This window comes from Scyliorhinus torazame, chromosome 3 (genome assembly GCF_047496885.1).
Source record: "Scyliorhinus torazame isolate Kashiwa2021f chromosome 3, sScyTor2.1, whole genome shotgun sequence".
Lineage (NCBI taxonomy): Eukaryota > Metazoa > Chordata > Chondrichthyes > Carcharhiniformes > Scyliorhinidae > Scyliorhinus > Scyliorhinus torazame.
In genome coordinates this window covers 178,221,058-178,244,880 of record NC_092709.1, presented here as the reverse complement: position 1 = coordinate 178,244,880, position 23,823 = coordinate 178,221,058, and the positions used below count along the sequence as shown (strand labels likewise).

Sequence of the window (23,823 nt, the reverse complement as noted above, 5' to 3'; positions counted from 1 at the left end):
GACCTCAGTATACTGGCATCCAAAGTGTTACCAACAATGAGTTATGATTCACTTTTAAGTGGCTCACTGGTCTGTTGTTAATGGGGGATTTAACACTGTCATCCTTGATATTTCATTTTCTGTAAAGGGATATTAAATTGGGCTAATTCCTATGTTCCTAAAAGTAGAGTAGTCTCACACAGGAAATCTCTTGTCTCATTTCCTGATTATTAGCTTGTACATTTTTTTGATATTTTTAAATACCCTGGGTGTGATTCTCCATTCCCCGACATCTTTTTACGATGGAATGGGGAGACCCCTGTTTTCGGATGCTCCACCTCCTCCAAAACGGCGTCATCGAGGAGCACGCCACATGTCATTGGGACGGCCTCAGGACATTACCTGAAGGTCCCCCCCCGATGCTCTGCCCCGAATGGCTGCGTTCCAGACCACACGGTTGACGTGTGCTCTCAGCCATCGGGAGCCCGGCATGGCGGCTGTCAACAGTCGGGCGGGAGCCATGCTGCTGGCCGGGGGGACTTCGGCGAAGGCTGGGGAGACTGGCCTGGGGTGGCAAGGGATGTCCAGGGGGGCACTATCTGGCCGGTCAAGCCCGGGCACGACCGGCGCCATGTTGGAGGGCGCGACCGCTGCAGGCCGTCGCTGTGTGCATGCGTGGCCACGGACCTGGCAGTTCTCCAGGCATTTATATCGAGAAGGCCGTGCGTTTTATGTGGCGTGGCCGCTAGCCCCTCACCAGTCGGAGGATCGGTGTTGGGGCCTCCCTGATTTTTCTTACGTTAAACGCCACGGATCCTTTAGACTTAGCCCCAAAATTGGAGAACCCAGCCCTCTGTTTCTTAAATCTCTTGTTTTACATCAGAAAAATTACAAATAAGTAGATTTTATTGAATATAGCATAGGAAAATGACCCTTTAATATTTTCAACATTGACAAGCTTGCTGAATTTTGCAATGATTAGCTCTGGCCACAGTCAGTAGATTTTAAGGGTTTGTAAAACTTGCTTTCTTATCATGTGGAAATCCACTGAAATTGATGACACAGGCAGTTAGTAATACCTTATAAACTGATACTTACTGAATAGAGAGACATGAGCATGGTATTTACGCGATACGGGGTGGCTGTGTAATTTTGTCAGCCTATCCTTGAGTCACTTTTGATGGAGGCTAGTTTGGGAGTGAAACAACTGCCCACCCATAAGCAACAGGTAGCTTGTTTGGATAATTTAAAAGCCATTTAAGGTCAATTATCAGAGGCTGATTGGAAGTTTCCAGTCAGTCTACAGCTTCCTGTGTATCAGTAGCTCAGCAGTTATCTGGAGGCAACCTGTTGATGACGGAGGGGAGGCAGGGAGGAGTCAGCAAACAGCATGCCTTTCAACTCTCCCTCCCACCAGACCGTTGTCTACTTGGCCACAGCTGTGGTCACAGTCTGCGCAGTGGAAAAGTACCCCCTCCACAATGGTGACCTGACAGCTGTTGGCATTTGTTTCCGTAAAGGGGCAGTATGATCATTAAGACTGTTACAGTTAAAAATGCAATGGACCAGAATTTGTTGCAGCAATTATGATGAGGCTATCAATACTTACCATTATTACTGGGTGAAACTGAAAACAATAACTGTTGTTCACACATGCACAGTTAAAGTTGGAAGTCCAGAAGTTGATGTCAGTTTTATCCTGCTCCTCTATGGGGTAAGCTGTTGAATTCTCACTGATAAGTTCACCTTGTTGCTCTGTTTCGGTCCCAACAGTGTCGCCAATACTGTGGGTATTTCTATTTATCTTAGTGAACCACAAGCCTTCCCTTATATCGATCAAATGACCACACAACCAGTTAGTTACTTCAAAAGATGGTTTATTTACATACACAAGAGTTATCTCAACATGCAAACACAATATCTACTACGAGTTAAAACTACACCTATCAGCTACAATAACCTATACTTAACTTCAGGGCGACCGGCACTGTGCAAATGGATCAGGCCTTTATCTGGATTTCACTTGGCTGGTTTGAAGAAAGTGGCTCTGTCTCTGCTGGGCTCATGCGTCAGGTAGCGATTGTTGGTCTTGAACTTAGCTGGCTGTTCCTGCTGCAATTGGGCTGGCACAGGCCAGATCCAAAAGAGATAGAACACATGGCTGTGTCTTCTTTTATCCCTCTGGGATTTCGCGCTCTTTGGGGCGGTCCTTATCATTGGACCCAATAGTTCGTCAGGACTCTGATCACTGTCTTCGATTTCGGCCAATAAAGGGGCGGGTGCCTTGGTGGCTGGGCGGGTCCTTAGCGGTCTTTGACCTTGGCAGTTGTGCTTTCTGAGTAAGGGGAGTGGCGCCGATCAGTCTGTGACTGTACCGGTTGCTTGATTGAAGTTCTATTGTCCTGGGAAAATGGGCCATGAAAATGGAAACAGGCGGGGGTTTCGATCAGGTCTGGTTACCTGTGTTTTAGATACACATAGACTGTGTAGCTGTCTGAGTACTGGGTTGACCATGGCCCTTTGCAGGTGGCCATTTTAGATGGCTACATTCCGTCCTTTTGATCCTGTACACAAAGCGTGGTGGATCACACTATTGATCCCTGTTCATCCTTGGTAGACTGGTCACCCTTGGGCAAGGCAAGGTTCTACTCTACTCTATATTATGGTTTGCGACATTTACCTAATATTTCATTGATACATTCATAAATCTGTTCATCTCTAACGGTTACTATAATTTAGGTCACTATTTCATTTAATTTATCCGCACAGTTGATCTCCAGCTAATGCTATCTAAGCTACTCTCATGCTGCTGGTGAATATCAAAGAACTTATATACAGTACAAAATTTAAAACAGCAGCATCACATTTCTACTTAATCCTAACAAAGTTAAAGAGGTACATGGTTTATTTTTAGCAGCGATTGTTACTTGAGTTCAATTTTGTTGAATTCCAAAGAAGGGGGATCGGACTGTATATATCGGTGGAGCGGGAGCCTTTTGCTCGCCATTTATGGAGTTGGAGTGTCTGAATGACACTGCAGATTATTGCAATTACTAGAAGGGCCTCTACTATGTATGAAAGGGGGTTCCATTTTGGCAATGTTTTCTACCAGGTGGGGGTTTTGATGTCTGTCTTTATGTGTGGTGTCGTGTCCGGGCTGGTGGTGGCCTGTTGTGTGGTAGTGTTCGGGGCTGGTGTAGTGTTTGTTAAACAGTCCGTTGCGGCACAGTTGCAGAAGTCCAGCGATGATCCAAACGCCTGTCAGCAGTCTTTGCTTCACCCTGTGTCTTCTGTTTTCCGGGTAATCCTGTGGGTGCAAGCATAGTATCTGTTATTATCGTTGGTTAATATCTCGATTTATTAGTCTTTCTCTCCTTACTCCAATTACCCGTTATGATTGTCACCATATGTGACTTCCTCATTTTCTTTTTTTTTAATACCATTTTGGAGAGACAAGAAATGCAAATTTTTAAAGTATAGAGACACTCGCAGCTTGTGGTCTATGTGTGGAGTGGTCGGACAATTTCTTCGACCAGTCTTTTCTTTACTTGCACCCAGTGGTGGTTGAGGCTTATCTTAACCAGCCGAATTTCAGGGCGGACAGTTTTATAGATTTTCGTCACAGGGCTCATAGGTAGTTCATGTGTAGCAGTGTGTGTAGCAGCAGTAATCAGCTACCAATTGTGTCACATGTGTAAATAGCATGTGGGGAGTGGCCAGGGGATCGCGGGAGGTAAAGGAACGAAGGGGTGAGTGTACGGAATGTGGCAAAATGCATTCTTTATACCACAACCAAAGAGAGAGTGGAGAAGGTGAAACTAAGACCTGCCAAATGCAATGCAGAGTATAGAGAACCATTCCAGAGCGTATGAAGTGACAGGAATATGAGGTGCGTGTGGGCTGCTGTGGGATAAGAATGGGTGGAATCCCCGGGTAGGATGGGGTTAGTGCCGTTACTCCACTACCCGAGCTTAACTGACCGGATGAATTTGGGGTCCTCAGGTAGGGCGGGGATCAGTGCCGTTATTCCCTACCTGGGTGGACGGTAAGAGTTTGTAGTTGTGTGGAAACCTGTCTTAAAGACTGGGAGAACAGTTATCTATTTCTCAACAAACGTGTGCCTTTAACTGTCATAGGGCATCATACCCTCGAATTAGAAGAGTAATTTTGTGTCGGGCGACATGAATTAAAACCATGTAGTAGAAAAAGGAAGAAGGAAAAAGGCAGGCAGGCTCCATCAGAACTTTGGACACCTTAATACTTAGGCGGTGTATCTTTCTCATCATCCGGACACCTCAGGGTTCTGTACCAAACAGAGTGTTGTAAAAGCATTACCGAAACGAGACTCAGTATCTAAATCATCACCATCTCCCGGTTGCCAGACTCGTGTCTGCCATTCCTATGCCTTGGCCGCGTGGGCCGTCGGATGGTCCGAATCGTTGTGCCTCACTAGTCTGCAAGAGTTGTCGCGGTGCCAAAGTGGGGCTGGTTTATTGTGAGGCGTAGGGGCGGTGGGAGTGGAGGGAATGTTACTGTGGTTGGGCGGTTGATGTGGCGGTGTCTGGGGAAGGGCATATAGGGGGTCAAAGATATCTAAGTCGTGGTACCAGGGGCTGGGGTGACTGGTGGCAGAGAGATCGCACCTGTGTTCAGGGATAGTAATAAAATTTGGGAGGCTCTCACTATCGTCGGAGTCAAGTACAAGGTGAAAGTCTGTACCTGTGGGTGGAGACAAGTTTGGTTCTGTGGGCGTGGACAAGGGATAAATGCTGGGGGAGGACTGACGTAGTCGTCGGACTAGGTTGTCGATGGGTGGGGTGTAATCGTCTCCTATTGCCAGAGAGATGTGGTGGGAGTGGCTACATTGTGATCCGTAGACTTTGAGTTGGTTGATGTGGAACCAACCAGTTTTACCGTTGGGGTATGTTATCTTGTACACGGAGGGGCTCACTTTGTCGGAAATGGAGCAGGGTCCTGCAAATTTGGGGGGAGAGGAAAGAACTGGGGTGTAAAGTGAAACCATTACTTGCTGACTGACTGTGTACTCTACGGGGTGGGCGGTTTTGTCAAAACAGGCTTTACTCTGCTTCCTTCTAGCACATAATCGGGCAGCTGCAGCGAGTTATGCCGCTTTAATGTTATCTGTAACCTATTGGACTGCTTTCTCGTGAGTGAGGGCAGTTACTGTAGGGCTTGTCAAATCGAGGTCTAATAAATATTCAATACCCTTCATGGGCCATCTGATCATGAGAGTGTGGGGGGTGAAACCTGTTGAACTGGAAACGGTTTTCCGAATAAACATGAGAGCAAATGGGAGGACTGTGTCCCACGTGGTATTGTTCTGGTGCACCATCTTCCTAATAGTCGCTTTTAAAGTTCGATTCATTCTCTCGACAATGCCACTGGATTGGGGGTGATATGCTACATGTAATTTCTGCCTGATCCCAAAAATTGTTAAAACATTTTGCATGACTCTGCCGAGAACCTTGGTCTGACTCAATGCTGCGGGGGAGACCCCAGCGTGTGAATATCTGTTGGGTCAAAATATTAGCGGTGGCCTTTGCTGTGTTTGTCCATGAAGGAAATTTTCTACCCATTTAGGTGTCGATTGAAACCATTTCTGCAAGGGGGAAGGGGGCCAAAGTAATCGATTTGCAAATTTGTCCAAGGGTCATTCACAGTTCGGGTGTGATGTAATTGTCCTTTCTTTGAGTAACGTTCGGGATTTTTCTGAGCACAGATAAGGCAATTCTCGACATAATGGGTTACATCACTTTTTAAATCGGGCCACCAACACAAAGGTCTTAAATGGGCAATGGTATTATCTATCCCTGATGTTCGTGTCCGTCATGAAATTGGTAAACGAGCTGGTTTCTGTCCTGGGTGGGGACCACATAAATTCAGTTTTTAAAAAATATGCCGTCATGTACAGTCAGTGCGTCCTTCCATTTATCATAGGGGGCTGGGAAGGTGTCGTCTAAAACCTGTTTGAGGGTGTTGTCTGCTTTTTGGGCTTGAGATATATCCTCAATATTGATCTGGGAAACCTGGACTGAGTGTACCGGTTCGCATTCGTGTGGCTGCCAGAAGTGACCATGGCGTGATCCTGCTTTGGCTAAGGCGTCTGCCTTTACATTACCAGGTGGGGAGGAGCGATGATGGCTTCTTACTTTAATGATACCGCATGTGCGATTTGAGGCTGTCTTGAGAATGTGCTTTAACAACAGGGCAGAAGGTAGAGGTTTTCCATCAGCTGAAACAAAACCTCGAGATTCCCACAGGGGCAGGAATTCTTTTAAACTGTTGCACACATACAGGCTGCCCGTGTGTATGTCTGCGGGGGTTGGAAAAGAGTCGGGGTGCTGAATTACATAGGCTATGGCTGCGAGTTTTGCTACTTGTGAACCTAGGTGGCCGGGCAATTTTAAAGAGATCTCTTCCAGCGGGAGTCCCTTCGCGTCGTCCACGTAAATTCCACAATCAGTAATTCTAACTATATTTTCGATTGTGGGCGAACCGTCTACATGAATTTTTAAAGTATCACCCGTGGTTCGGGAATCCTGTGTCTTACTGCCTGCTCGTGGGTGTAGTGACTTTGGGATAAAGGGTCCTGTGTGGTGTTGGGCTGCTATGATCTGGTACTCATGTGGGGTCCCTGCACATTGGAGACTATCGGCCAGAAATGTGTGGGTTTTGGTGCGTTTTACCGTAATGCCCCTGTCTTGTAACAGTAGTGTCCAGCGAGCTGCTCTGATTTGGCTGACTGAACCGTCCTTTAATCTACCGTCTAGTAATAGTTGCGTGGGGGCGTGCTCGGTCAAGATCGTGACTGGGTTGAGGCCTGTGACGTACACAAAGTAGTGTACTGCCCAAAGGACTGCAAGCAAGTGCCGTTTGCAGATTGAGAATCCTTGCTCTTCGTGGACTAATACTCTTGAGACATAGGCTATGGGTCCTAAGTGATCGTGTTGTTCTTGCAGGAGCACTGCTGCTATGGTTCGGTCGGTGGTTGCTACTTCTATGGCATAGGGCAAGTCTGGGTCTGGAACTTGTAAAGCGGGGGCTGTGCCGAGGGTGCGTTTTAAATCATCAATGGCGTCAGTGTGCTGCGGAAGCCATTCCCATGGGGCGTTCTTTTTAAGGAGCTCTGAGAGTGGGCCTGCTTTGGTGGCAAAACCATCTATATAATTTCTGCAATATCCCACCAAACCTAGGAATGGCCGGAGTGCAGTGACATTTTGGGGCAGGGGCAATTTAACGATGGATTCAATCTGTTTTTGCTCAATTTCTCTCTTCCTGTGGTTGATGATGGTGCCTAAATAAATAACTTTTTCCTTTAAAATCTGGGTCTTCTTGGGGTTGACCTTACATCCGATTGATTGCCGTAGGCCTAGTAATTCAGATAAGAGCTCTACGTGTTCCTCTTTAGTGTCCGTTTGCAAGAGCAGATCATCTACATATTGTATGAGGCATTCGGGTCGGGAAAATTTAGAAAGTCCGTTCACCAATTGTCGGTGGAAAATGGAGGGGGAGTTAGGCAATCCTTGTGGGAGGCATATCCATGTGTACTGCTGCCCTTGAAACGTAAACGTGAATTTATACTGGCAGGCTCTATCTAACGGGATGGAGCAAAAGCCATTGCTGATGTCCAGCACTGTGAAGTACTTTGCCTGTACTCCCTGTTTGAGCATGGTCGCGGGACTCGTGGCAACAGTGGGGCCTGCTAAAGGGGTTACCTTATTAAGTTCTCGGTAGTCGATCGTTAGTCGCCATGAACCATCGGGCTTTTTTACGGGCCATATTGGGGCATTATTTGTGGACGCCATGGGTCGAATAATTCTTTGGTCTAACAAACTGTTAATCACCTTCGAAATCTCACCCTCGGCCTGCTGTGGGAAATCGTATTGCTTTTGCGGCTTTGGATCAGGACCTGAAATCTTTACTGTACCTGGGATCTTCCGACAGTCGTGTTTGTGTTGTGCGAACAGAGCTTTGTGATTCCTGAGGACCTCTCTAATCATCTGGTCTGCACTAATTGTTTTCGGATTAAACCAATAGTCCCCTACTGAGAAAATCCTGCTTTCATAATCCCCTACTATGAGCGTAGCGGGACCCCTAGCTGTTTTAGCCATTCGCTAGACACATTTGTTTACTGGGTCAAACGAAAGGTTATGGGAGCTCATAAAATCAATGCCTAAAATGTGCTCTGCGGTTTGAGTTAAGTCAACTAAAACGATGGGGTGTTTGGTGCCAATGTTCCCTATCTGAATGGGTATGGGAGCTGTGATATATCCTTGTTGCATGTGGCCTGTGAATCCACTCAGGGTGATGATGACTATGGTGGGCCATTTGTCCTGTTGAAACATGGTGGAGGAGTTCAAAGTGGTGCGGGCTCCTCCTGTGTCCCAAAGGAAATCGACTGTATGTCCCTGGACTGTGCCTGTAACTACTGGTCTGCCTGATTTGTCCCAGCGTGTGTCACAGACCCAAGTTGGGGAGTCCGCACACCGTCAATCTGTGGAGTTAAACGCTAAGTCGTCTGAACGGGCGTTAACATTATGCATGGGCCTAACATTGTTCCTGGGTGGGGGGGGTTTGATATCGTTGATGGTTCGGGGGGTTTTGTCGGCAGTCGCAGGCGTAATGTCCCATGTGGCCACAATTGTAACAACCTCGTGGTGCCTGTGCTCTGGGGTGCTGTCCCTCATGTCTACCCTCGTTTATCCATGCTGGGTCCTGGCTAGTCCTAACTGGGTGCATGTTTGCTTCTAAATAATCCTGATCTGTCTGTCGGTGTAGGGTTTGTTCCCATGCTCTACAAAGTTGTTTCAATACCCAAACCTCATTGTGTGTGTGGTCTGCGGGGTCGTAGTTTACACAAGCCTTTTGACCTGTGATGCACGATCAATGACCAGTAAAGCGAGGTTGTAGTCCAACTGAAGGCTTTAATAAGCTAGATGTGTCCCCCAGCAACTCAGGGACAGAATGAAGACTGCTGGGGCGGCACGGACTTTCATACCCCGCCTTGCAGGGTGGAACTACCATACAGCTTGACCAATAGGAAACATACAATATCTACCAATGGTGTTCCAGCATTACCAGGTACCGTAATACCTCTACACAGACTACCACATTCACCCCCTGTTAAAATAGAGTCCGGCGGGAGTCGTGGCCTGATATTACAATATGGTAAGGTGGTAGAAATTATAGTTATGGAGGTACCGTAATACCTCCGTACAGCGTTTTGTAACTATTTACAATTCTATTTACTATTTACAATTTATGATTCATAATTAACTATACACTTTAAAATGAAGCAATCAGTCGATCGGGGGCCCTGGTCGTCCTCTGTGATCGTCAAAGTTTTGGTGGTGACTCCGGTGGAGGCTCGGGTGTCTGTGGCACGGGGAGCGTGGCCTCGATCTCTGTGGCAGCTTCGACACCCCTAGACGGCGCTGGTGGGAAAAGCAGTTGACCTGGGAAGGGAGCGTTTGCGGGGTGCATCGGTGGGTGGGGGGGCCTAGACGGGGCCGGCGGAAGGATCGATCCTCCTGTAAGGTGCACTGGTGGGAGGGAGGGTGGGACTGGTGGCTGGGGTGCACGTGGGGCTCCGGCGGGCGCCAGGTCACGTAGGGAGACCGTATCTTGTCGGCCGTCGGGGTACGCCACGTAGGCGTACTGGGAGTTAGCGTGGAGAAGATGGACCCTCTCGATCAATGGGTCCGACTTGTGCGCCCGCACGTGTTTTCGGAGCAGGATAGGTCCAGGAGCTGCCAGCCAGGTCGGGAGCGAGGTCCCAGAGGAGGACTTCCTGGGGAAGACAAGGAGACGTTTGTGAGGTGTTTGGTTGGTTGTGGTACAAAGCAGTGACCGGATGGAGTGGAGGGCATCCGGGAGGACTTCCTGCCAGCGGGAGACTGGGAGATTCCTGGACCGTAGGGTCAGTAGGACGGTCTTCCAGACCGTTCCGTTCTCCCTCTCTACCTGCCCGTTTCCCCGGGGGTTGTAACTGGTCGTCCTGCTCGCGGTGATGCCCTTGCCGAGCAGGAATTGATGCAGTTCATCACTCATAAAGGAGGTCCCCCTGTCATTATGTATGTAAGCGGGGAGCCCGAACAGTGCAAAGATGCTATGGAGGGCCTTGATGACGGTGGTTGCGGTCATGTCGGGGCAGAGGATGGCGAATGGGAACCGGGAGTACTCGTCAATCGTGTTCAGGAAGTACGTGTTGCAGTCGGTGGAGGGGAGGGGGCCTTTGAAGTCCATGCTGAGGCGTTCAAAACGACGGGAAGCCTTTATCAGGTGCGCTTTCTCTGGCTGGGAAAAGTGCAGTTTGCACTCCGCGCAGATTTGGCAGTTCCTGGTGGCTGTCCTGACCTCCTCGATGGAGTAGGGCAGTTTGCGGGTCTTGATAAAGTGGAAAAAGCGAGTGACCCCCGGTTGGCAGAGGTCCTCGTGGAGGGCTCGGAGGCGGTCCACTTGTGTGTTGGCACATGTGCCGTGGGACAGGGCATCAGAAGGCTCATTGAGCTTCCCGGGACGATACAAGATCTCGTAGTTGGAGGTGGAGAGTTCGAGCCTCCATCGCAAGATCTTATCGTTTTTTATCTTGCCCCGCTGTGCATTATCGAACATGAAAGCAACCGACCGTTGGTCAGTGAGGAGAGTGCACAGCTTCTACTATGGCCTGGGCCTCCTTTTCGACTGAGGAGTGGCGGATTTCGGAAACATGGAGGGTACGTGAGAAGAAGGCCACGGGCCTGCCCGCTTGGTTGAGGGTGGCCGCCAGAGCTACGTCAGACGGGTCGCTCTCGACCTGGAAGGGGAGGGACTCATTGATGGCGTGCATCGTGGCCTTTGCAATGTCTGCTTTAATGCGGCTGTGAAGGCCTGGCGGGCCTCTATCGACAGGGGAAAAGCTGTGGATTGTATCAGGGGACGGGCCTTGTCCGCATAGATGGGGACCCACTGGGCATAGTAAGAGAAAAGCCCTCGGCAGCGCTTCAGGGCCTTGGAGCAGTGAGGGAGGGGAACTCCATAAGGGGGCGCAAGCGTTCAGGGTCGAGGCCTATAACTCCATTTTGCACTACGTAGCCGAGGTTGGCTAGGCGGTCGGTGCTAAACACGCATTTATCCTTGTTATATGTAAGGTTAAGGATCTTTGCGGTCTGGAGGAATTTTCTGAGGTTGGTGTCGTGGTCCTGCTGGTCATAGCCGCAGATGGTGACATTATCGAGATACGGGAATGTTGCCCGTAAACCGTACCGGTCAATCATTCGGTCCATCTCGCGCTGGAAGATCGAGGCCCCGTTAGTGACACCAAAGGGAACCCTTAAGAAGTGATAGAGCCGCCCGTCTGCCTCGAAGATAGTGTATTTGCGGTCACTAGTGCGGATGGGGAGCTGGTGGTAGGCGGACTTAAGATCCACCGTGGAGAAGACCTTGCAATGCGCGATCCTGTTTACCAGGTCGGATATGTGGGGGAGAGGGTACACGTCCAGCTGCGAAAACCTGTTGATGGTCTGACTGTAGTCAATGACCATCCTATGCTTCTCCCCGGTCTTTCCCACCACTACTTGAGTTCTCCAGGGACTATTGCTAGCTTCAATGACTCCTTCCCTCAGTAGCCTTTGGACCTCTGACCTAATAAAGATCCGATCCTGGGAACTGTACCGTCTGCTCCTGGTGGCGACGGGTTTGCAATCTGTGGTGAGGTTTGCAAACAGGGAAGACAGAGGGTCGCGAGGCTGCAGACAGTGAGGGGGGGTATAGGACCGCCGAATTTGAAAGTTAGTCTTTGGAGATTGCACTGGAAGTCTAAATCTAGGGGTGTGGCCGCGCAGAGATGGGGAAGGACGTAGAGCCGGTAACTTTTTAACTCCCTTCCCTGGACTGTGAGGTTTGCTACACAAAACCCCTTTATCTCTACTGAGTGGGAACCGGAGGCCAGGGAGATTTTTTGACTAACGGGGTGGACGAGGAGAGAACAGCGCCTTACCATTTCGGGGTGTTTGAAGCTCTCCGTGATCCCAGAGTCGATTAAGCAGGACATCTTGTGCCCATTGATTAGTACTGTTGTTGTCGCAGTTGAGAGTGTTCGAGGCCGGGACTGATCCAGGGCCACCGAGGCTAATCTCAGCAGTTGAGTGTTCTCTTTGGGCGGTGTGCGGTCAGCCGAGCTGGGGTCATGGGAGTCCATCCAAGATGGCGGCTCCCATTGGTCGCACATGGCTGGGGGTGCACAAAATGGTGGCGCCCGTCCATCGAATGTGGCGTCCGCGGGACATGATGGAGGCACCCGGGGGCCGCACGTGGCCCTGGAGTAGGAAGATGGTGGTGCCCGCTGGTCGCACGGGGACCATGGAGAGGTTTGTGGTGGCGGTCCGCATTCGCCGCCAGACACCGCGGCGACCGCACAGGCCTGGCATACCATCACGAAGTGGCCCTTTTTACCGCATCCCTTGCAGGTGGATGCGCGGACCGGGCAGCGCTGCCGGGGGTGCTTGGCCTGCCCACAAATGTAGCAGCGGGGCCCCCCGGGGTTGCCAGGCTGCCTTGCAGCACAAGCTTGTGGGGGGGATGGGGGATGTCTCGGGGTCGGCTGCGGAGGGGTTCCACGCTGCCCAGGGGGCTGCCACGCGGTCAGGAACGTAAGCGCAGGTATTTCTGGAGGCCACATCCAGGGAACCTTCAAGGGCCCGTGCCTCCTTGAGGCCTAGTTTGTCTTTTTCAAGCAATCGCTGGCGGATTTGGGAGGACAGCATACCTGCCACGAAAGCGGCCCGGATCAAGAGTTATTGATTGGTCGCTCGCCGAAACTTGCAGGCAGCTGCAGTTTCTCCCCAACACCAGGAGCGCACGGTAGAATTCTTCCAGCAATTCCCCAGGGATTTGTCGCCTTGTTGCTAGCAGATGTCGGGCGTAAACCTGGTTTACTGGGCGAATATAATGTCCTTTCAGCAGCTCTATTGCTGCATCGAAGTCGTCCGCGTTCTCGATGAGGGTGTAAATCTCCGGGCTCACCCTCAAGTGCAGGACTTGCATTTTCTGTTCTCCCATGGGTGTGTTTTCGGCAGTTCCCAGATATCCTTTAAAACACGGCAGCCAGTGCTTGAAGATTGCCGCTGAGTTCGCCGCATGAGGGCTGAGTTGCAAACACTCCGGCTTGATTCGGAGCTCCATCCTTTTAAATCTAGCTTATTAAATTGATGCACGATCAATGACCGGTTGTAGTCCAACTGAAGGCTTTAATAAGCTAGATGTTTCCCCCAGCAGCTCAGGTCCAGAATGAAGGCTGCTGGGGCGGCACGGGCTCTTATACCCCACCTTGCAGGGCGGAACTACCATACAGCTTGACCAATAGGAAACATACAATATCTACCAATGGTGTTCCAGCATTACCAGGTACCATAATACCTCTACACAGACTACCATAACCTGCGTCTGTGGCATGCAAGACTAAGTTGCGGGACCATTTAGTGGTGTCCTCCTCATTTAGGTGTGCGCGGTTCAATTGGCCGTAGACTGCCATGAAATGAATCCATAAACGACCAGCAAATGCGGTCGGATGTTCTCCCTTCTTTTCGAATGGATCTCCTTTGTTATGCCTGATGGCATCTAATATGGCTGTTTTCATTTCCTATAGGCTTTCTCCTGCTACATTTTGGGGTTCTGGCAAAGTTGATCTTACGGACTGGCTAAGGCTCATAACTATTTGCTTTACTTCCTCCCTCTCATCTAGGCCGTACATAACTTTTTATGGTGCACCTCCTCAAAGAAGCTGTGCGGGTCTGCGATGGGCTGGAATGGACTAATTTTCGTGCAAGCTTCTCTTAATTGGGTTATGGATAGTGGGGTGGTGTAAACGATATCAAGCTCCTCCTGATCCGATGACATGCGTTGTGTGGAACCGGATTCATGGGGGTCGAATTGTGTGTGGGGATGTGTGCTGCCTGTGCAGTCGGTGCTGCGGGTGCTTTTCTTTTTGGGGCGTGGGAGGCTCGATTTTGATTTCCTGTGTCCTCTATGTATCTTTGGGCGCTTTTGTTTAACTCTTGCCAATCGGGAGCATCTTCCTCATCTAAATTCTGCCCGAAAGTGTACCTGAAGCCATTCTGTACTGAGTGTAGCGACTGTAACTTTTCTATCCTCTGTCGGCATTTAGCATGGTCAACGGTACTCTGCCTCTGTTCCTTAGTGGAGTTGTGGAGCGCTTTCAAAGCTGCTTTTAAATCTGCGTATTTTCTAGTTAGCTGGGCGACCTGTTGTTCTGTTTCCTCTCTTACCAGGACTGCGTGCTGTGTATCTTGGTAGGCTTTATCGTACTGGGTCTGGAAGTTACTAAGGTGAACGAGACACGATTGATGTGCGCATTTTACATTGGCCATTTCCTTGTCCTTAGCTGCTAACTGTGATGTGTTGGGTGCTTTGGATCCATGGAACACATACAGGCTCCCAACACTTAAAATAGAACAACACTATTTTATTAAGTTAGAAACTGTTGAACATACTTTCACTGTGGGTTAACACGATCTTAGATTAAACTAAAGACCTATGTCTATCCTAACCAGTCTAAGCACTCAGCACATGGTGAAGATCTGTGCTGTAAGCTCTGTCCTTCTGAGAGGCTGCATCCTGAATGAGCGGGAAAACTGATGCCCTCTGTCTTTATAGTTGATGTGTTGGGTGATCTGGATCACACCATTTTATTGCAAAGCTAACTATATAAACATACTTGAATTGTGGGTAAATACGATACCAGCTTTAACTATAGACCTTTGCCTATTCCTAACCAGTTGATGCACTCAGCACATGGTGAACGTCTGTGTTGCAGGCTGTGAGCTCTATGCTCTCTGCTGGCTGCTACTCGAATGAGCGGGAACTCTGATGTCCCCTGTGATTGGCTGTGGTGTTGCGTATGTTGATTGGTCCCACTGTGTCCATCAGTGTGTGTCTGCACCATGATATACTGGTGTATATTATGACAAACTGTTCCCTGAGTTGCTCAATTATCTTCTCGTTTTCGTTACTGTTTCCCTCGTTCTTTTCTTCCTTCTCAATTAACTGCCTACGGAGCGTCTTCACAACCTCCTCTGTGCCTCACAACTGTGCCAAGCAGGACACCATTGCCATCGGCTTTCTGACTTTACCTACATTTTTCTGGTGGACCCCGCTTAGGTTCTCCCACCAAGTCTGTCCTATCTTTCCTGGACCTGACTCATCATTAGTGCAAAGATTCGACCAAAGGGGCCATCCTTTCCCCTTTAAGTATTTCCTTAATTCTTCCTCCCATATGGGGCATTGCTCTGCTCTGTTGGTCCCTGCGACCTCGGGTTCCTGTGGATTCATCAATCTTTCCATTGCTTTAGTGGCCATTACTTCTCTTAACTCTTTCTCTATTTTTAATTTGGGACAGGGGAATAAAGCGGCGATTTGAACAGCTTAAAGTATTTTCTGGCTCACAATCCCTCAATAGTTGTACACAATTCTTTTTTTTAAAAAATATTTTTATTGGCATTTCTCATATTTATAAACAGTTGTATATATACACATCACATTTTTCTCGCCTGCGCTAATTTCCTTTATTATACAGAGGTTTAGCTTGTCCTTTGTTTAACTGACCCTATAGTCCTCTGGATCGGTCTTCGGTTCCTCCCCCTTCCCCCCCACCTGGCTTCGGCTGTGCTTTTAAAAAATTCTTATTGATGGCCTCGAACAGATTTTGGAACAGACCGACAAACTGCCCCCAAGTATCCAGGAAGCCTTCCTCTGACCCTCGGGTGGCGTACTTAATCTTCTCCAGCTGGAGAAATTCCGAGAGGTCAGCGAGCCAGTCTGCAGCTGTGGGTGGTGCTGCCGATCGCCAGCTGAGCAGGATTCTCCACCGTGCGATTAGGGAAGCGAAAGCAAGGGCGTCGGCCCTCTTCCCCATGTGTGGCTCTGGCTGCTCCAATACCCCGAAGATTGCCACTATTGGGCATGGCTTCACCCTCACCCCCACAACCTTGGACATTGTCACGGAGAAGGCTGTCCAGAACCCAGCAAGCTTGGGGCAAGCCCAAAACATGTGGGTGTGGTTGGCCGGGCCCTTCTGGCACCGCTCACATTTGTCCTCCACCTCCGGGAAGAACCTGCTCATTCGGGTTCTGGTTGTGATGGTATGTATTAGGGGTAGTACGGTACCCAGTGATGCTGAAAGGCTATTGGTGGACAGACACTGGGTCCTGATTGGATCTGCCGCCTGCTGGCTCCACCCAGTAAGGCGGAGTATAAGAACCCGGGTTCTCTCAGCAGCCGCATTCTGTAACCGAGCTGCTGGGGACCAAGTCTGCGTAATAAAGCCATCGATTGACTTCATCTCTTCTCGCCTCGTGAGTGATTGATTGTGCTACAATTTATTACGCACACTTTAAAGGACTATGGAGCTCCGGATCGCCCCGGAGTGTCTGCGAATCAGCCCCCATGCAGCAAACTCAGCGGCCATGTTTAAACACTGGCTAGCGTGCTTTGAGGGATACCTCCGAACGGCCCCCAGCAGACCTACAGAAGACAAGAAAATGCAGCTCCTGCATTCCAGGGTGAGTTCGGAGATCTACACGCTCATGCTGAGAGGGATCTACATTCGGCCAGTAAACCAGGTCTACGCACACCACCAACTCGCGATGAGACGGCAAATCCCCGGAGAATCGCTGGACAAGTTCTACAGCGCGCTGCTAATATTGGGAAGGAGCTGCACCTGCCCACCGGTGACGGCTAACGAACATACGGAACTCCTAATCAGGGATGCTTTTGTAGCAGGTATGACCTCATCCCAAATTCGCCAGCGACTGCTGGAGAGAGACTCACTAGGGCTCACGGAGGCACGGGCCCTTGCGGCCTCCCTCGATGTGGCATCGCAGAATGCCCGCGCTTACGCCCCCGACCGCGCGGCAGCCCCTTGGGCTCCATGGACACGCGCCGCGACCGACTCCCCGGCACGGCACCCCCCATCCCCCCGCAAGCCTGCGAGGCAAGAGCACCAGACCACCCGGGGGGGGGCCCCGCTGCTATTTTTCCAGCCAGTCGAAAGACCCCTGGCAGCGCTGCCCGGCCCGCTCGGCCATCTGTAAAAGTTGCGGCAAGAAAGGACACTATTCAGCGGTGTGCCAGTCCCGGGGGTCGCCGCAATCTCCGGGGGAGAACTGGGACCACAGACTCAACCCCCCCAACGATTCATGTGCGACCAACGGGCGCCGCCATTTTGGGTCTCAGAATCCATGCGGGGGGGGGTGGGCGCCACTATCTTTTGACCCTCCGGCCACGTGCGCTTCATGGGCGCGGCCATTTTGTCCGCCCCCGACCGCGTGCGATCTGTGGACGCCGCCACTTTGGCTGACAACCAAGGGCCCCAGCAAGGACGGTTCCACAGGGCCTGAAGAAAATGCCCCGATGCAGCAACCGCGACTGGCTTCGGTGACCCTGGACCAGTCGCGGCCCTGGACGCTCCAAACGGCGACGGTGCTGGTTAACAGGTACGAAACGCCATGTCTGATCGACTCTGGGAGCACGGAAAGTTTTATCCATCCGGATACGGTCAGACGCTGTTTTCTTTCACTCCACCCGAGTACCCAAAAGATTTTTCTTGCAGCGGGATCCCATTCCGTAGAAATCAAAGGGTTCTGCATCGTGAACCTAATGGTGGAGGGGAGAGAGTTTAAGAATTACCGACTTTATGTCCTCCCCCACCTCTGCGCTCCCATTCTCCTAGGGTTAGATTTTCAATGTAACCTTCAGAGTTTAACGTTCCAATTCGGCGGCCCTATACCCCCACTTACTATCTGCAGCCTCGCAACCCTCAAGGTTGAACCGCCTTCCTTGTTTGCGAACGTCACCCTGGATTGCAAACCCGTCGCCACTAGGCGAAGACGGTACAGCGCCCAGGACCGAACATTAATCCGGTCTGAAATCCAGCGGCTGCTGAAGGAAGGCATAATCCAGGCCAGCAATAGTCCCTGGAGAGCTCAGGTGGTAGTTGCAAAGACCGGGGAGAAGCAGAGGATGGTCGTGGACTATAGTCAAACCATCAATAGGTACACGCAACTAGATGCGTACCCTCTCCCCCGCATATCCGACATGGTCAAGCGGATTGCACAGTACAAGGTCTTTTCCACCGTGGACCTTAAATCCGCATATCATCAGCTCCCCATCCGCCCGAGCGACTGCAAGTACACTGCCTTCGAAGCAGACGGGTGGCTCTACCACTTTTTAAGGGTTCCATTCGGCGTCACTAACGGAGTCTCGGTCTTCCAACGGGAGATGGACCGAATGGTTGACCAGCACGGTTTACGGGCCACGTTCCCGTACCTCGACAACGTCACCATCTGCGGCCATGATCAGCAGGACCACGACGCCAACCTCCGCAAATTTCTCCAGACCACTAACGCCTCACCTACAACAGGGAAAAATGCCGTCTAGCCAGCCTTGGCTACATAGTGCGTAATGGAGTGATAGGCCCCGACCCTGAACGCATGCGCCCCCTTATGGAATTCCCCCTCCCTCACTGTTCCAACGCCCTGAAACGCTGCCTGAGCTTCTCTTATTACGTCCAGTGGGACCCCAACTACGCAGACAAGGCCCGCCCGCTAATTCAGTCCACCGTCTTTCCCCTGTCGACAGAGGCCTGCCAGGCCTTCAGCCGCATCAAAGCGGATATTGCAAAGGCCACGATGCACGCAATCGATGAGTCCCTCCCCTTCCAAGTCGAGAGAGACGCATCCGACGTAGCTCTGGCGGCCACACTCAACCAAGCGGGCAGACCTGTGGCCTTCTTCTCACGTACCCCCCATGCTTCAGAAATCCGCCACTCCTCAGTGGAAAAGGAAGCCCAAGTCATAGTAGAAGATGTGCGGCATTGGAGGTATTACCTGGCCGGTAGGAGATTCACTCTCCTCACTGACCAACGGTCGATAGCCTTCATGTTCGATAATGCGCAGCGGGGCAAGATCAAGAACGACAAGATCTTGCGGTGGAGGATCGAACTCTCCACATATAATTATGAGATCTTGAATCGTCCCGGAAAGCTGAACGAGCCGTCCGATGCCCTATCCTACGGCACATGTGCCAACGCACAAGTGGACCGTCTCCAAGACCTCCACGAGGACCTCTGCCACCCGGGGGTCACTCGGTTCTACCACTTCGTGAAGACCCGCAACCTCTCCTGCTCCATCGAGGAGGTCCGAACAGCCTCCATGAACTGCCAAATCTGCGCAGAGTGCAAGTCGCACTTTTTCAGGCCAGATAGAGCGCACCTGATAAAGGCTTCCCGTCCCTTTGAGCGCCTCAGTCTGGACTTCAAAGGCCCCCTCCCCTCCACCGATCGCAACACGTACTTCCTAAACGTGGTTGACGAATACTCCCATTTCCCTTTCGCCATCCCCTGCCCCGACATGACCGCGGCCACGGTCATTAAAGCCCTCTGCACCACCTTTACACTGTTCAGTTTCCCCACATACATCCATAGTGATAGGGGGTCCTCCTTCATGAGCGACGAACTGCGTCAATTCCTGCTCAGCAAGGGCATCGCCTCAAGCAGGCTGACCAGTTACAACCCCCGAGGGAACGGTCAGGTAGAGAAGGAGAATGGTACGGTCTGCAAGACCGTCCTACTGGCCCTACGGTCCAGAAGTCTCCCAGTTTCCCGTTGGCAGGAAGTCCTCCCAGATGCCCTCCACTCCATCCGGTCACTGCTGTGTACCACAACTAATCAAACGCCTCATGAGCGCCTCCTTGTCTTCCCTAGGAAGTCCTCCTCCGGAACGTCACTTCCGACCTGGCTGGCAGCCCCAGGACCCATCTTGCTCCGAAAGCATGTGCGGGCACACAAATCGGACCCGTTGGTCGAGAGGGTTCATCTCGTCCATGCGAGCCCTCAAGATGCCTACGTGGCATACCCTGACGGCCGACAGGACACGGTCTCCCTGCGGGACCTGGCACCCGCCGGAGCTCCCCACACTGCCCCAACACCAATTACCTCCTCCTTCCCGCCGGCGCACCCCACAGCCATTCCCTTCCCGGGCGGATCGGTCCTCCTCCCGTGCCCGAACAGGAACAAACATCGCGACGCCCCCAGAGACAACAGTTCCCGAGCCAGCACCTGCACCACCACCAGAGCTGAGACGATCGGCAAGAATAACCAGGGCACTCACTCGACTCATTGAATCTGCGTGACAAAGCAAGATCTGTAAATAATTCAGTAGCCCAGTAAAAGCGGCATTGTAAATAGTTAACCATTGATATCGATGCATAACCACTGTGTTAATGGAATCCCAGTACCGACTTTGTGAACCCCTACCACCATGCGACCCACCACCCCGCCGGGTTCTTTTTTAACAAGGGGTGAATGTGGTGGTATGTATTAGGGGTAGTACGGTACCCAGTGATGTCGAGAGGCTATTGGTGGAAGACACTGGGTCCTGATTGGATCTGCCGCCTGCTGGCTCCGCCCAGTAAGGCGGAGTATAAGAACCCAGGTTCTCCCAGCAGCCGCATTCTGTAACCGAGCTGCTGGGGAACAAGTCTGCGTAATAAAGCCATCGATTGACTTCATCTCTTCATGCCTCGTGAGTGATTGATTGTGCTACACTGGTCAGGTGCGCTATGTGCACCACTTTGAGCTGCATTAGGCTTAGCCTTGCGCAGGAGGAGGTGGAGCTCACCTTGCTCAGTGCTTCGCTCCAGAGTCCCCATCCTACCTCTGTCCCCAGTTCGTCCTCCCATTTTTGCCTGATCTCGTCCAGTGGAGTCCGGTCTCTGTCCAGTAGCTGTCCGTATATTTTCCCACATAGTCCCCCCTTCCCGTTGCTTGTGCCTATCATGTCCACCTGTAGTGTGGTTTCTGGAGCCCCAGGGTATCCCACTGTCTCTTTGCGGAGGAAGTGTTTTATTTGGAGGTGTCTCATTTCTTGTCCTTTTGCTAGCCTCCACTTCCTCGTCAGTTCGTCTAGTGTCATCAGTGTGTGCCCTACGTAGAAGTCCCCGACCGTCACGGTGCCCCCGTCCCGCCTCCATCTTTTGAAGGTGGTATCTAGCATGGCTGGGAGGAATCTGTGATTGCCGCAGATTGGGGACATTCTAGTTATCACTAGTGTTGCCTGAGCTGGGTCCATGTTCTCAGCGTGGCCGCTACCACAGGGCTTGTTGTGTATCTTCTTGAGGGTGATTGGAGAGCTGCTGTAGCCAGGGAGGGTCGTTCCTTTACAGGATGCCGCCTCCATTTGTACCCAATCTGTGTTGGGTTCTTGTACCCATCCCCTCACTCTTTCTGCCGTTGCTGCCCAGTGGTAGTATTGTAGGTTTGGTAAGGCCAAGCCCCCTTTGATTTTCCTTCTTTGCAGTGTCTGTTTTGGGATTCTGGGGTTCTTACCCCCCCCCCCCCGCCACACACACACACACACACAAACGCCATGATTAGACTGTCTACGTTTTGGAAAAAGGCCTTGGGGATGAAGATCGGAATGGATCTAAGCAGGAAGAGGAACCTTGGCAGTACGTTCATCGTGATCGTCTGCACTCTCCCCGCCAGGGAGAGTGGGAGTGAGCCCCACCTTTGAAGGTCTCTTCTTACTTCCTCCACCAGGCTGGTCAGGTTCCACTTGTGGATCTGTGTCCAGTCTCTGGCTATCTGGATCCCCAGGTAGCGGAATCTGTTCTGGGCTGTTTTGAACGGGAGCCCCCCAGCTCTCTCCCTCCCCCGTTTGGGTTCACTGGGAATGCCTCGCTTTTGCCCAGGTTAGGTTTGTAGCCCGAGAAGGTTCCAAATTCTTTCAGCATTTGCAGTATTGCCTTCAGTCCGTCCTGTGGCTTCGAGACATAGAGGAACAGGTCATCTGCATAGAGTGAGACTCTGTGCTCTCTGTCTCCTCTCCGGATTCCCTTCCAGCTTTTCGCATCCCGCAGGGCTATCGCCAGGGGTTCGATGGCGAGCGCGAACAAGAGTGGGGACAGGGGGCAGCCCTGTCTTGTTCCTCTCTGCAGCTGGAAGTATTTAGAGCTAGTGGTGTTAGTTCGCACACTCGCTTTGGGAGCGTTGTACAGGAGCCTCATCCAGGCGGTGAACCCCGCTCCTAGCCCAAACCATTCCAGTACCTCGAGGAGGTAGCTCCATTCGACTCTGTCAAAGGCCTTTTCTGCGTCCAGGGAGATGATCACCTGTGGTGTTCTCTCCCCAGAGGGGGTCATTATTACGTTCAGCAACCGCCTGATGTTCGCTGTGAGCTGCCTACCCTTGACAAAGCCGGTTTGGTCCTCTGCGACCACCTCTGGGACGCAGCCCTCCAGCCTTTTGGCCAGGACCTTTGCGAGTATTTTCCCATCCACGTTCAGCAGTGAAATGGGTCTGTATGATCCGCATTGCGTCAGGTCTTTATCTTTTTTGGGTATCAGTGAAATTATGGCCTGCGCTAGCGTTGGGGGCAGGGCGCTCCTTGCCAGTGAGTCCACGAACATGTCCCTTAGCTGTGGGGCCTGGACTGGTGCAGATTTTTTGCAGAAGTCCACCGGGAACCCATCGGGTCCCGATGCCTTCCCCACTTGCATGGAGCTGATGCTCGCCATGATTTCTCCCAGGTCTATTGGTGCTTCCAGCTCCGCCCGCCTGTCTTCCCCCACAACTGCTAGTTCCAGTCCGTCTAGTAACAGTTTCATCCCCGCGTCCCCGTTGGGGGGGCTCCAAGGTGTACAGTCCCCGGTAGAAGGTCTCAAATGCCCGATTGACCTCCTTTGGTTCTGTTACCAGTCTGCCTCTGCTATCCTTTACCTGCGCTATTTCCCTTGTGGCTGCCTGCTTTCTCAGCTGGTGAGCCAATAGGCGGCTAGCCTTGTCTCCGTGTTCGTAGAAGATCCCCCGTGTCTGACGGAGCTAGTACACTGCTTTCCTAGTGAATAGCAGGTTAAAGTCCATTTGCAGCTTTTTCCTCTCTGCCAGCATCCCTACAGTCGGGGCCTCGGAGTATTTGCTGTCAACTTCCAGGATGGAGTCCACCAGTTGTTGCCTGGCCACCCTCTCTTCCCTATCTCTGCTTGCCTTGTAGGCTATGATCTCTCCTCTAATCACGGCCTTCAGTGCCTCCCAGAACGTGGAGAGTGAGACCTCCCTGTTTTGGTTGTTACTCACGTAGTCGCCTATGGCCCACGATGCTTTCTGACAGAAGGCCTTGTCGGCCAGGAGATCCATGTCCAGCCTCCATGTGGGGCGCTGGGCACGGCCTGTTTCCAACCTCACATCCATATAGTGTGGAGCATGGTCAGAGATAACAATCGCGGAGCAGTCCGTTCCCGTAATCCCTGGAAGCACCGATTTCCCCACTGCAAAGAAGTCGATACAGGTGTATACCTTGTGTACTTGTGAGAAGTATGAAAATTCCTTCTCTCCAGGGTGCAGGAACCTCCATGGGTCCACCGCCCCCATCTGCTCCATAAATGCTCCTAGTTCCCTCGCCAAGCCAGTCTTTTTTCCTTGCTCTGGGGTTTGATCGGTCGGTCAGTGGGTCCTGTACACTGTTGAAGTCGCCCCCCATGATCAGTCGGTGTGTGTCAAGGTCGGGGATTTCTGCCATGGTCTTCTTTATGAATTCTGTGTCGTCCCAGTTGGGAGCGTACACATTTACCAGTACGACCTGTGCCCCTTCTAGGACACCGCTGACCATGATGTACCGTCCCCCTGGGTCCGTAAACCTCATTCTCTTACTAATTACATGCTCATCCCGTAGCATGAGTGGTATGTCTGTCCCACCCAGCCCTTCTTTACCAGCAGTCGGTCCTTCTCCCTCAGGTGAGTCTCTTGTAGATAGATTATGTCTGCTTTTCAGC

The 23,823-nt window shown here is 51.4% G+C and overlaps 1 long non-coding RNA gene across 1 annotated transcript in view; it reads right to left on the bottom strand.

Annotated features, from left to right (window-relative positions):
- Positions 1–1,839: 1,839 nt before the first annotated feature.
- Positions 1,840–23,823, bottom strand: part of LOC140409557 (uncharacterized) — a 61,683-nt gene continuing 39,699 nt past the window's right edge. The window contains exon 2 of the long non-coding RNA XR_011940395.1: positions 1,840–3,286. This is a non-coding gene — a long non-coding RNA (uncharacterized lncRNA). The remainder of the gene's footprint in view (positions 3,287–23,823) is intronic.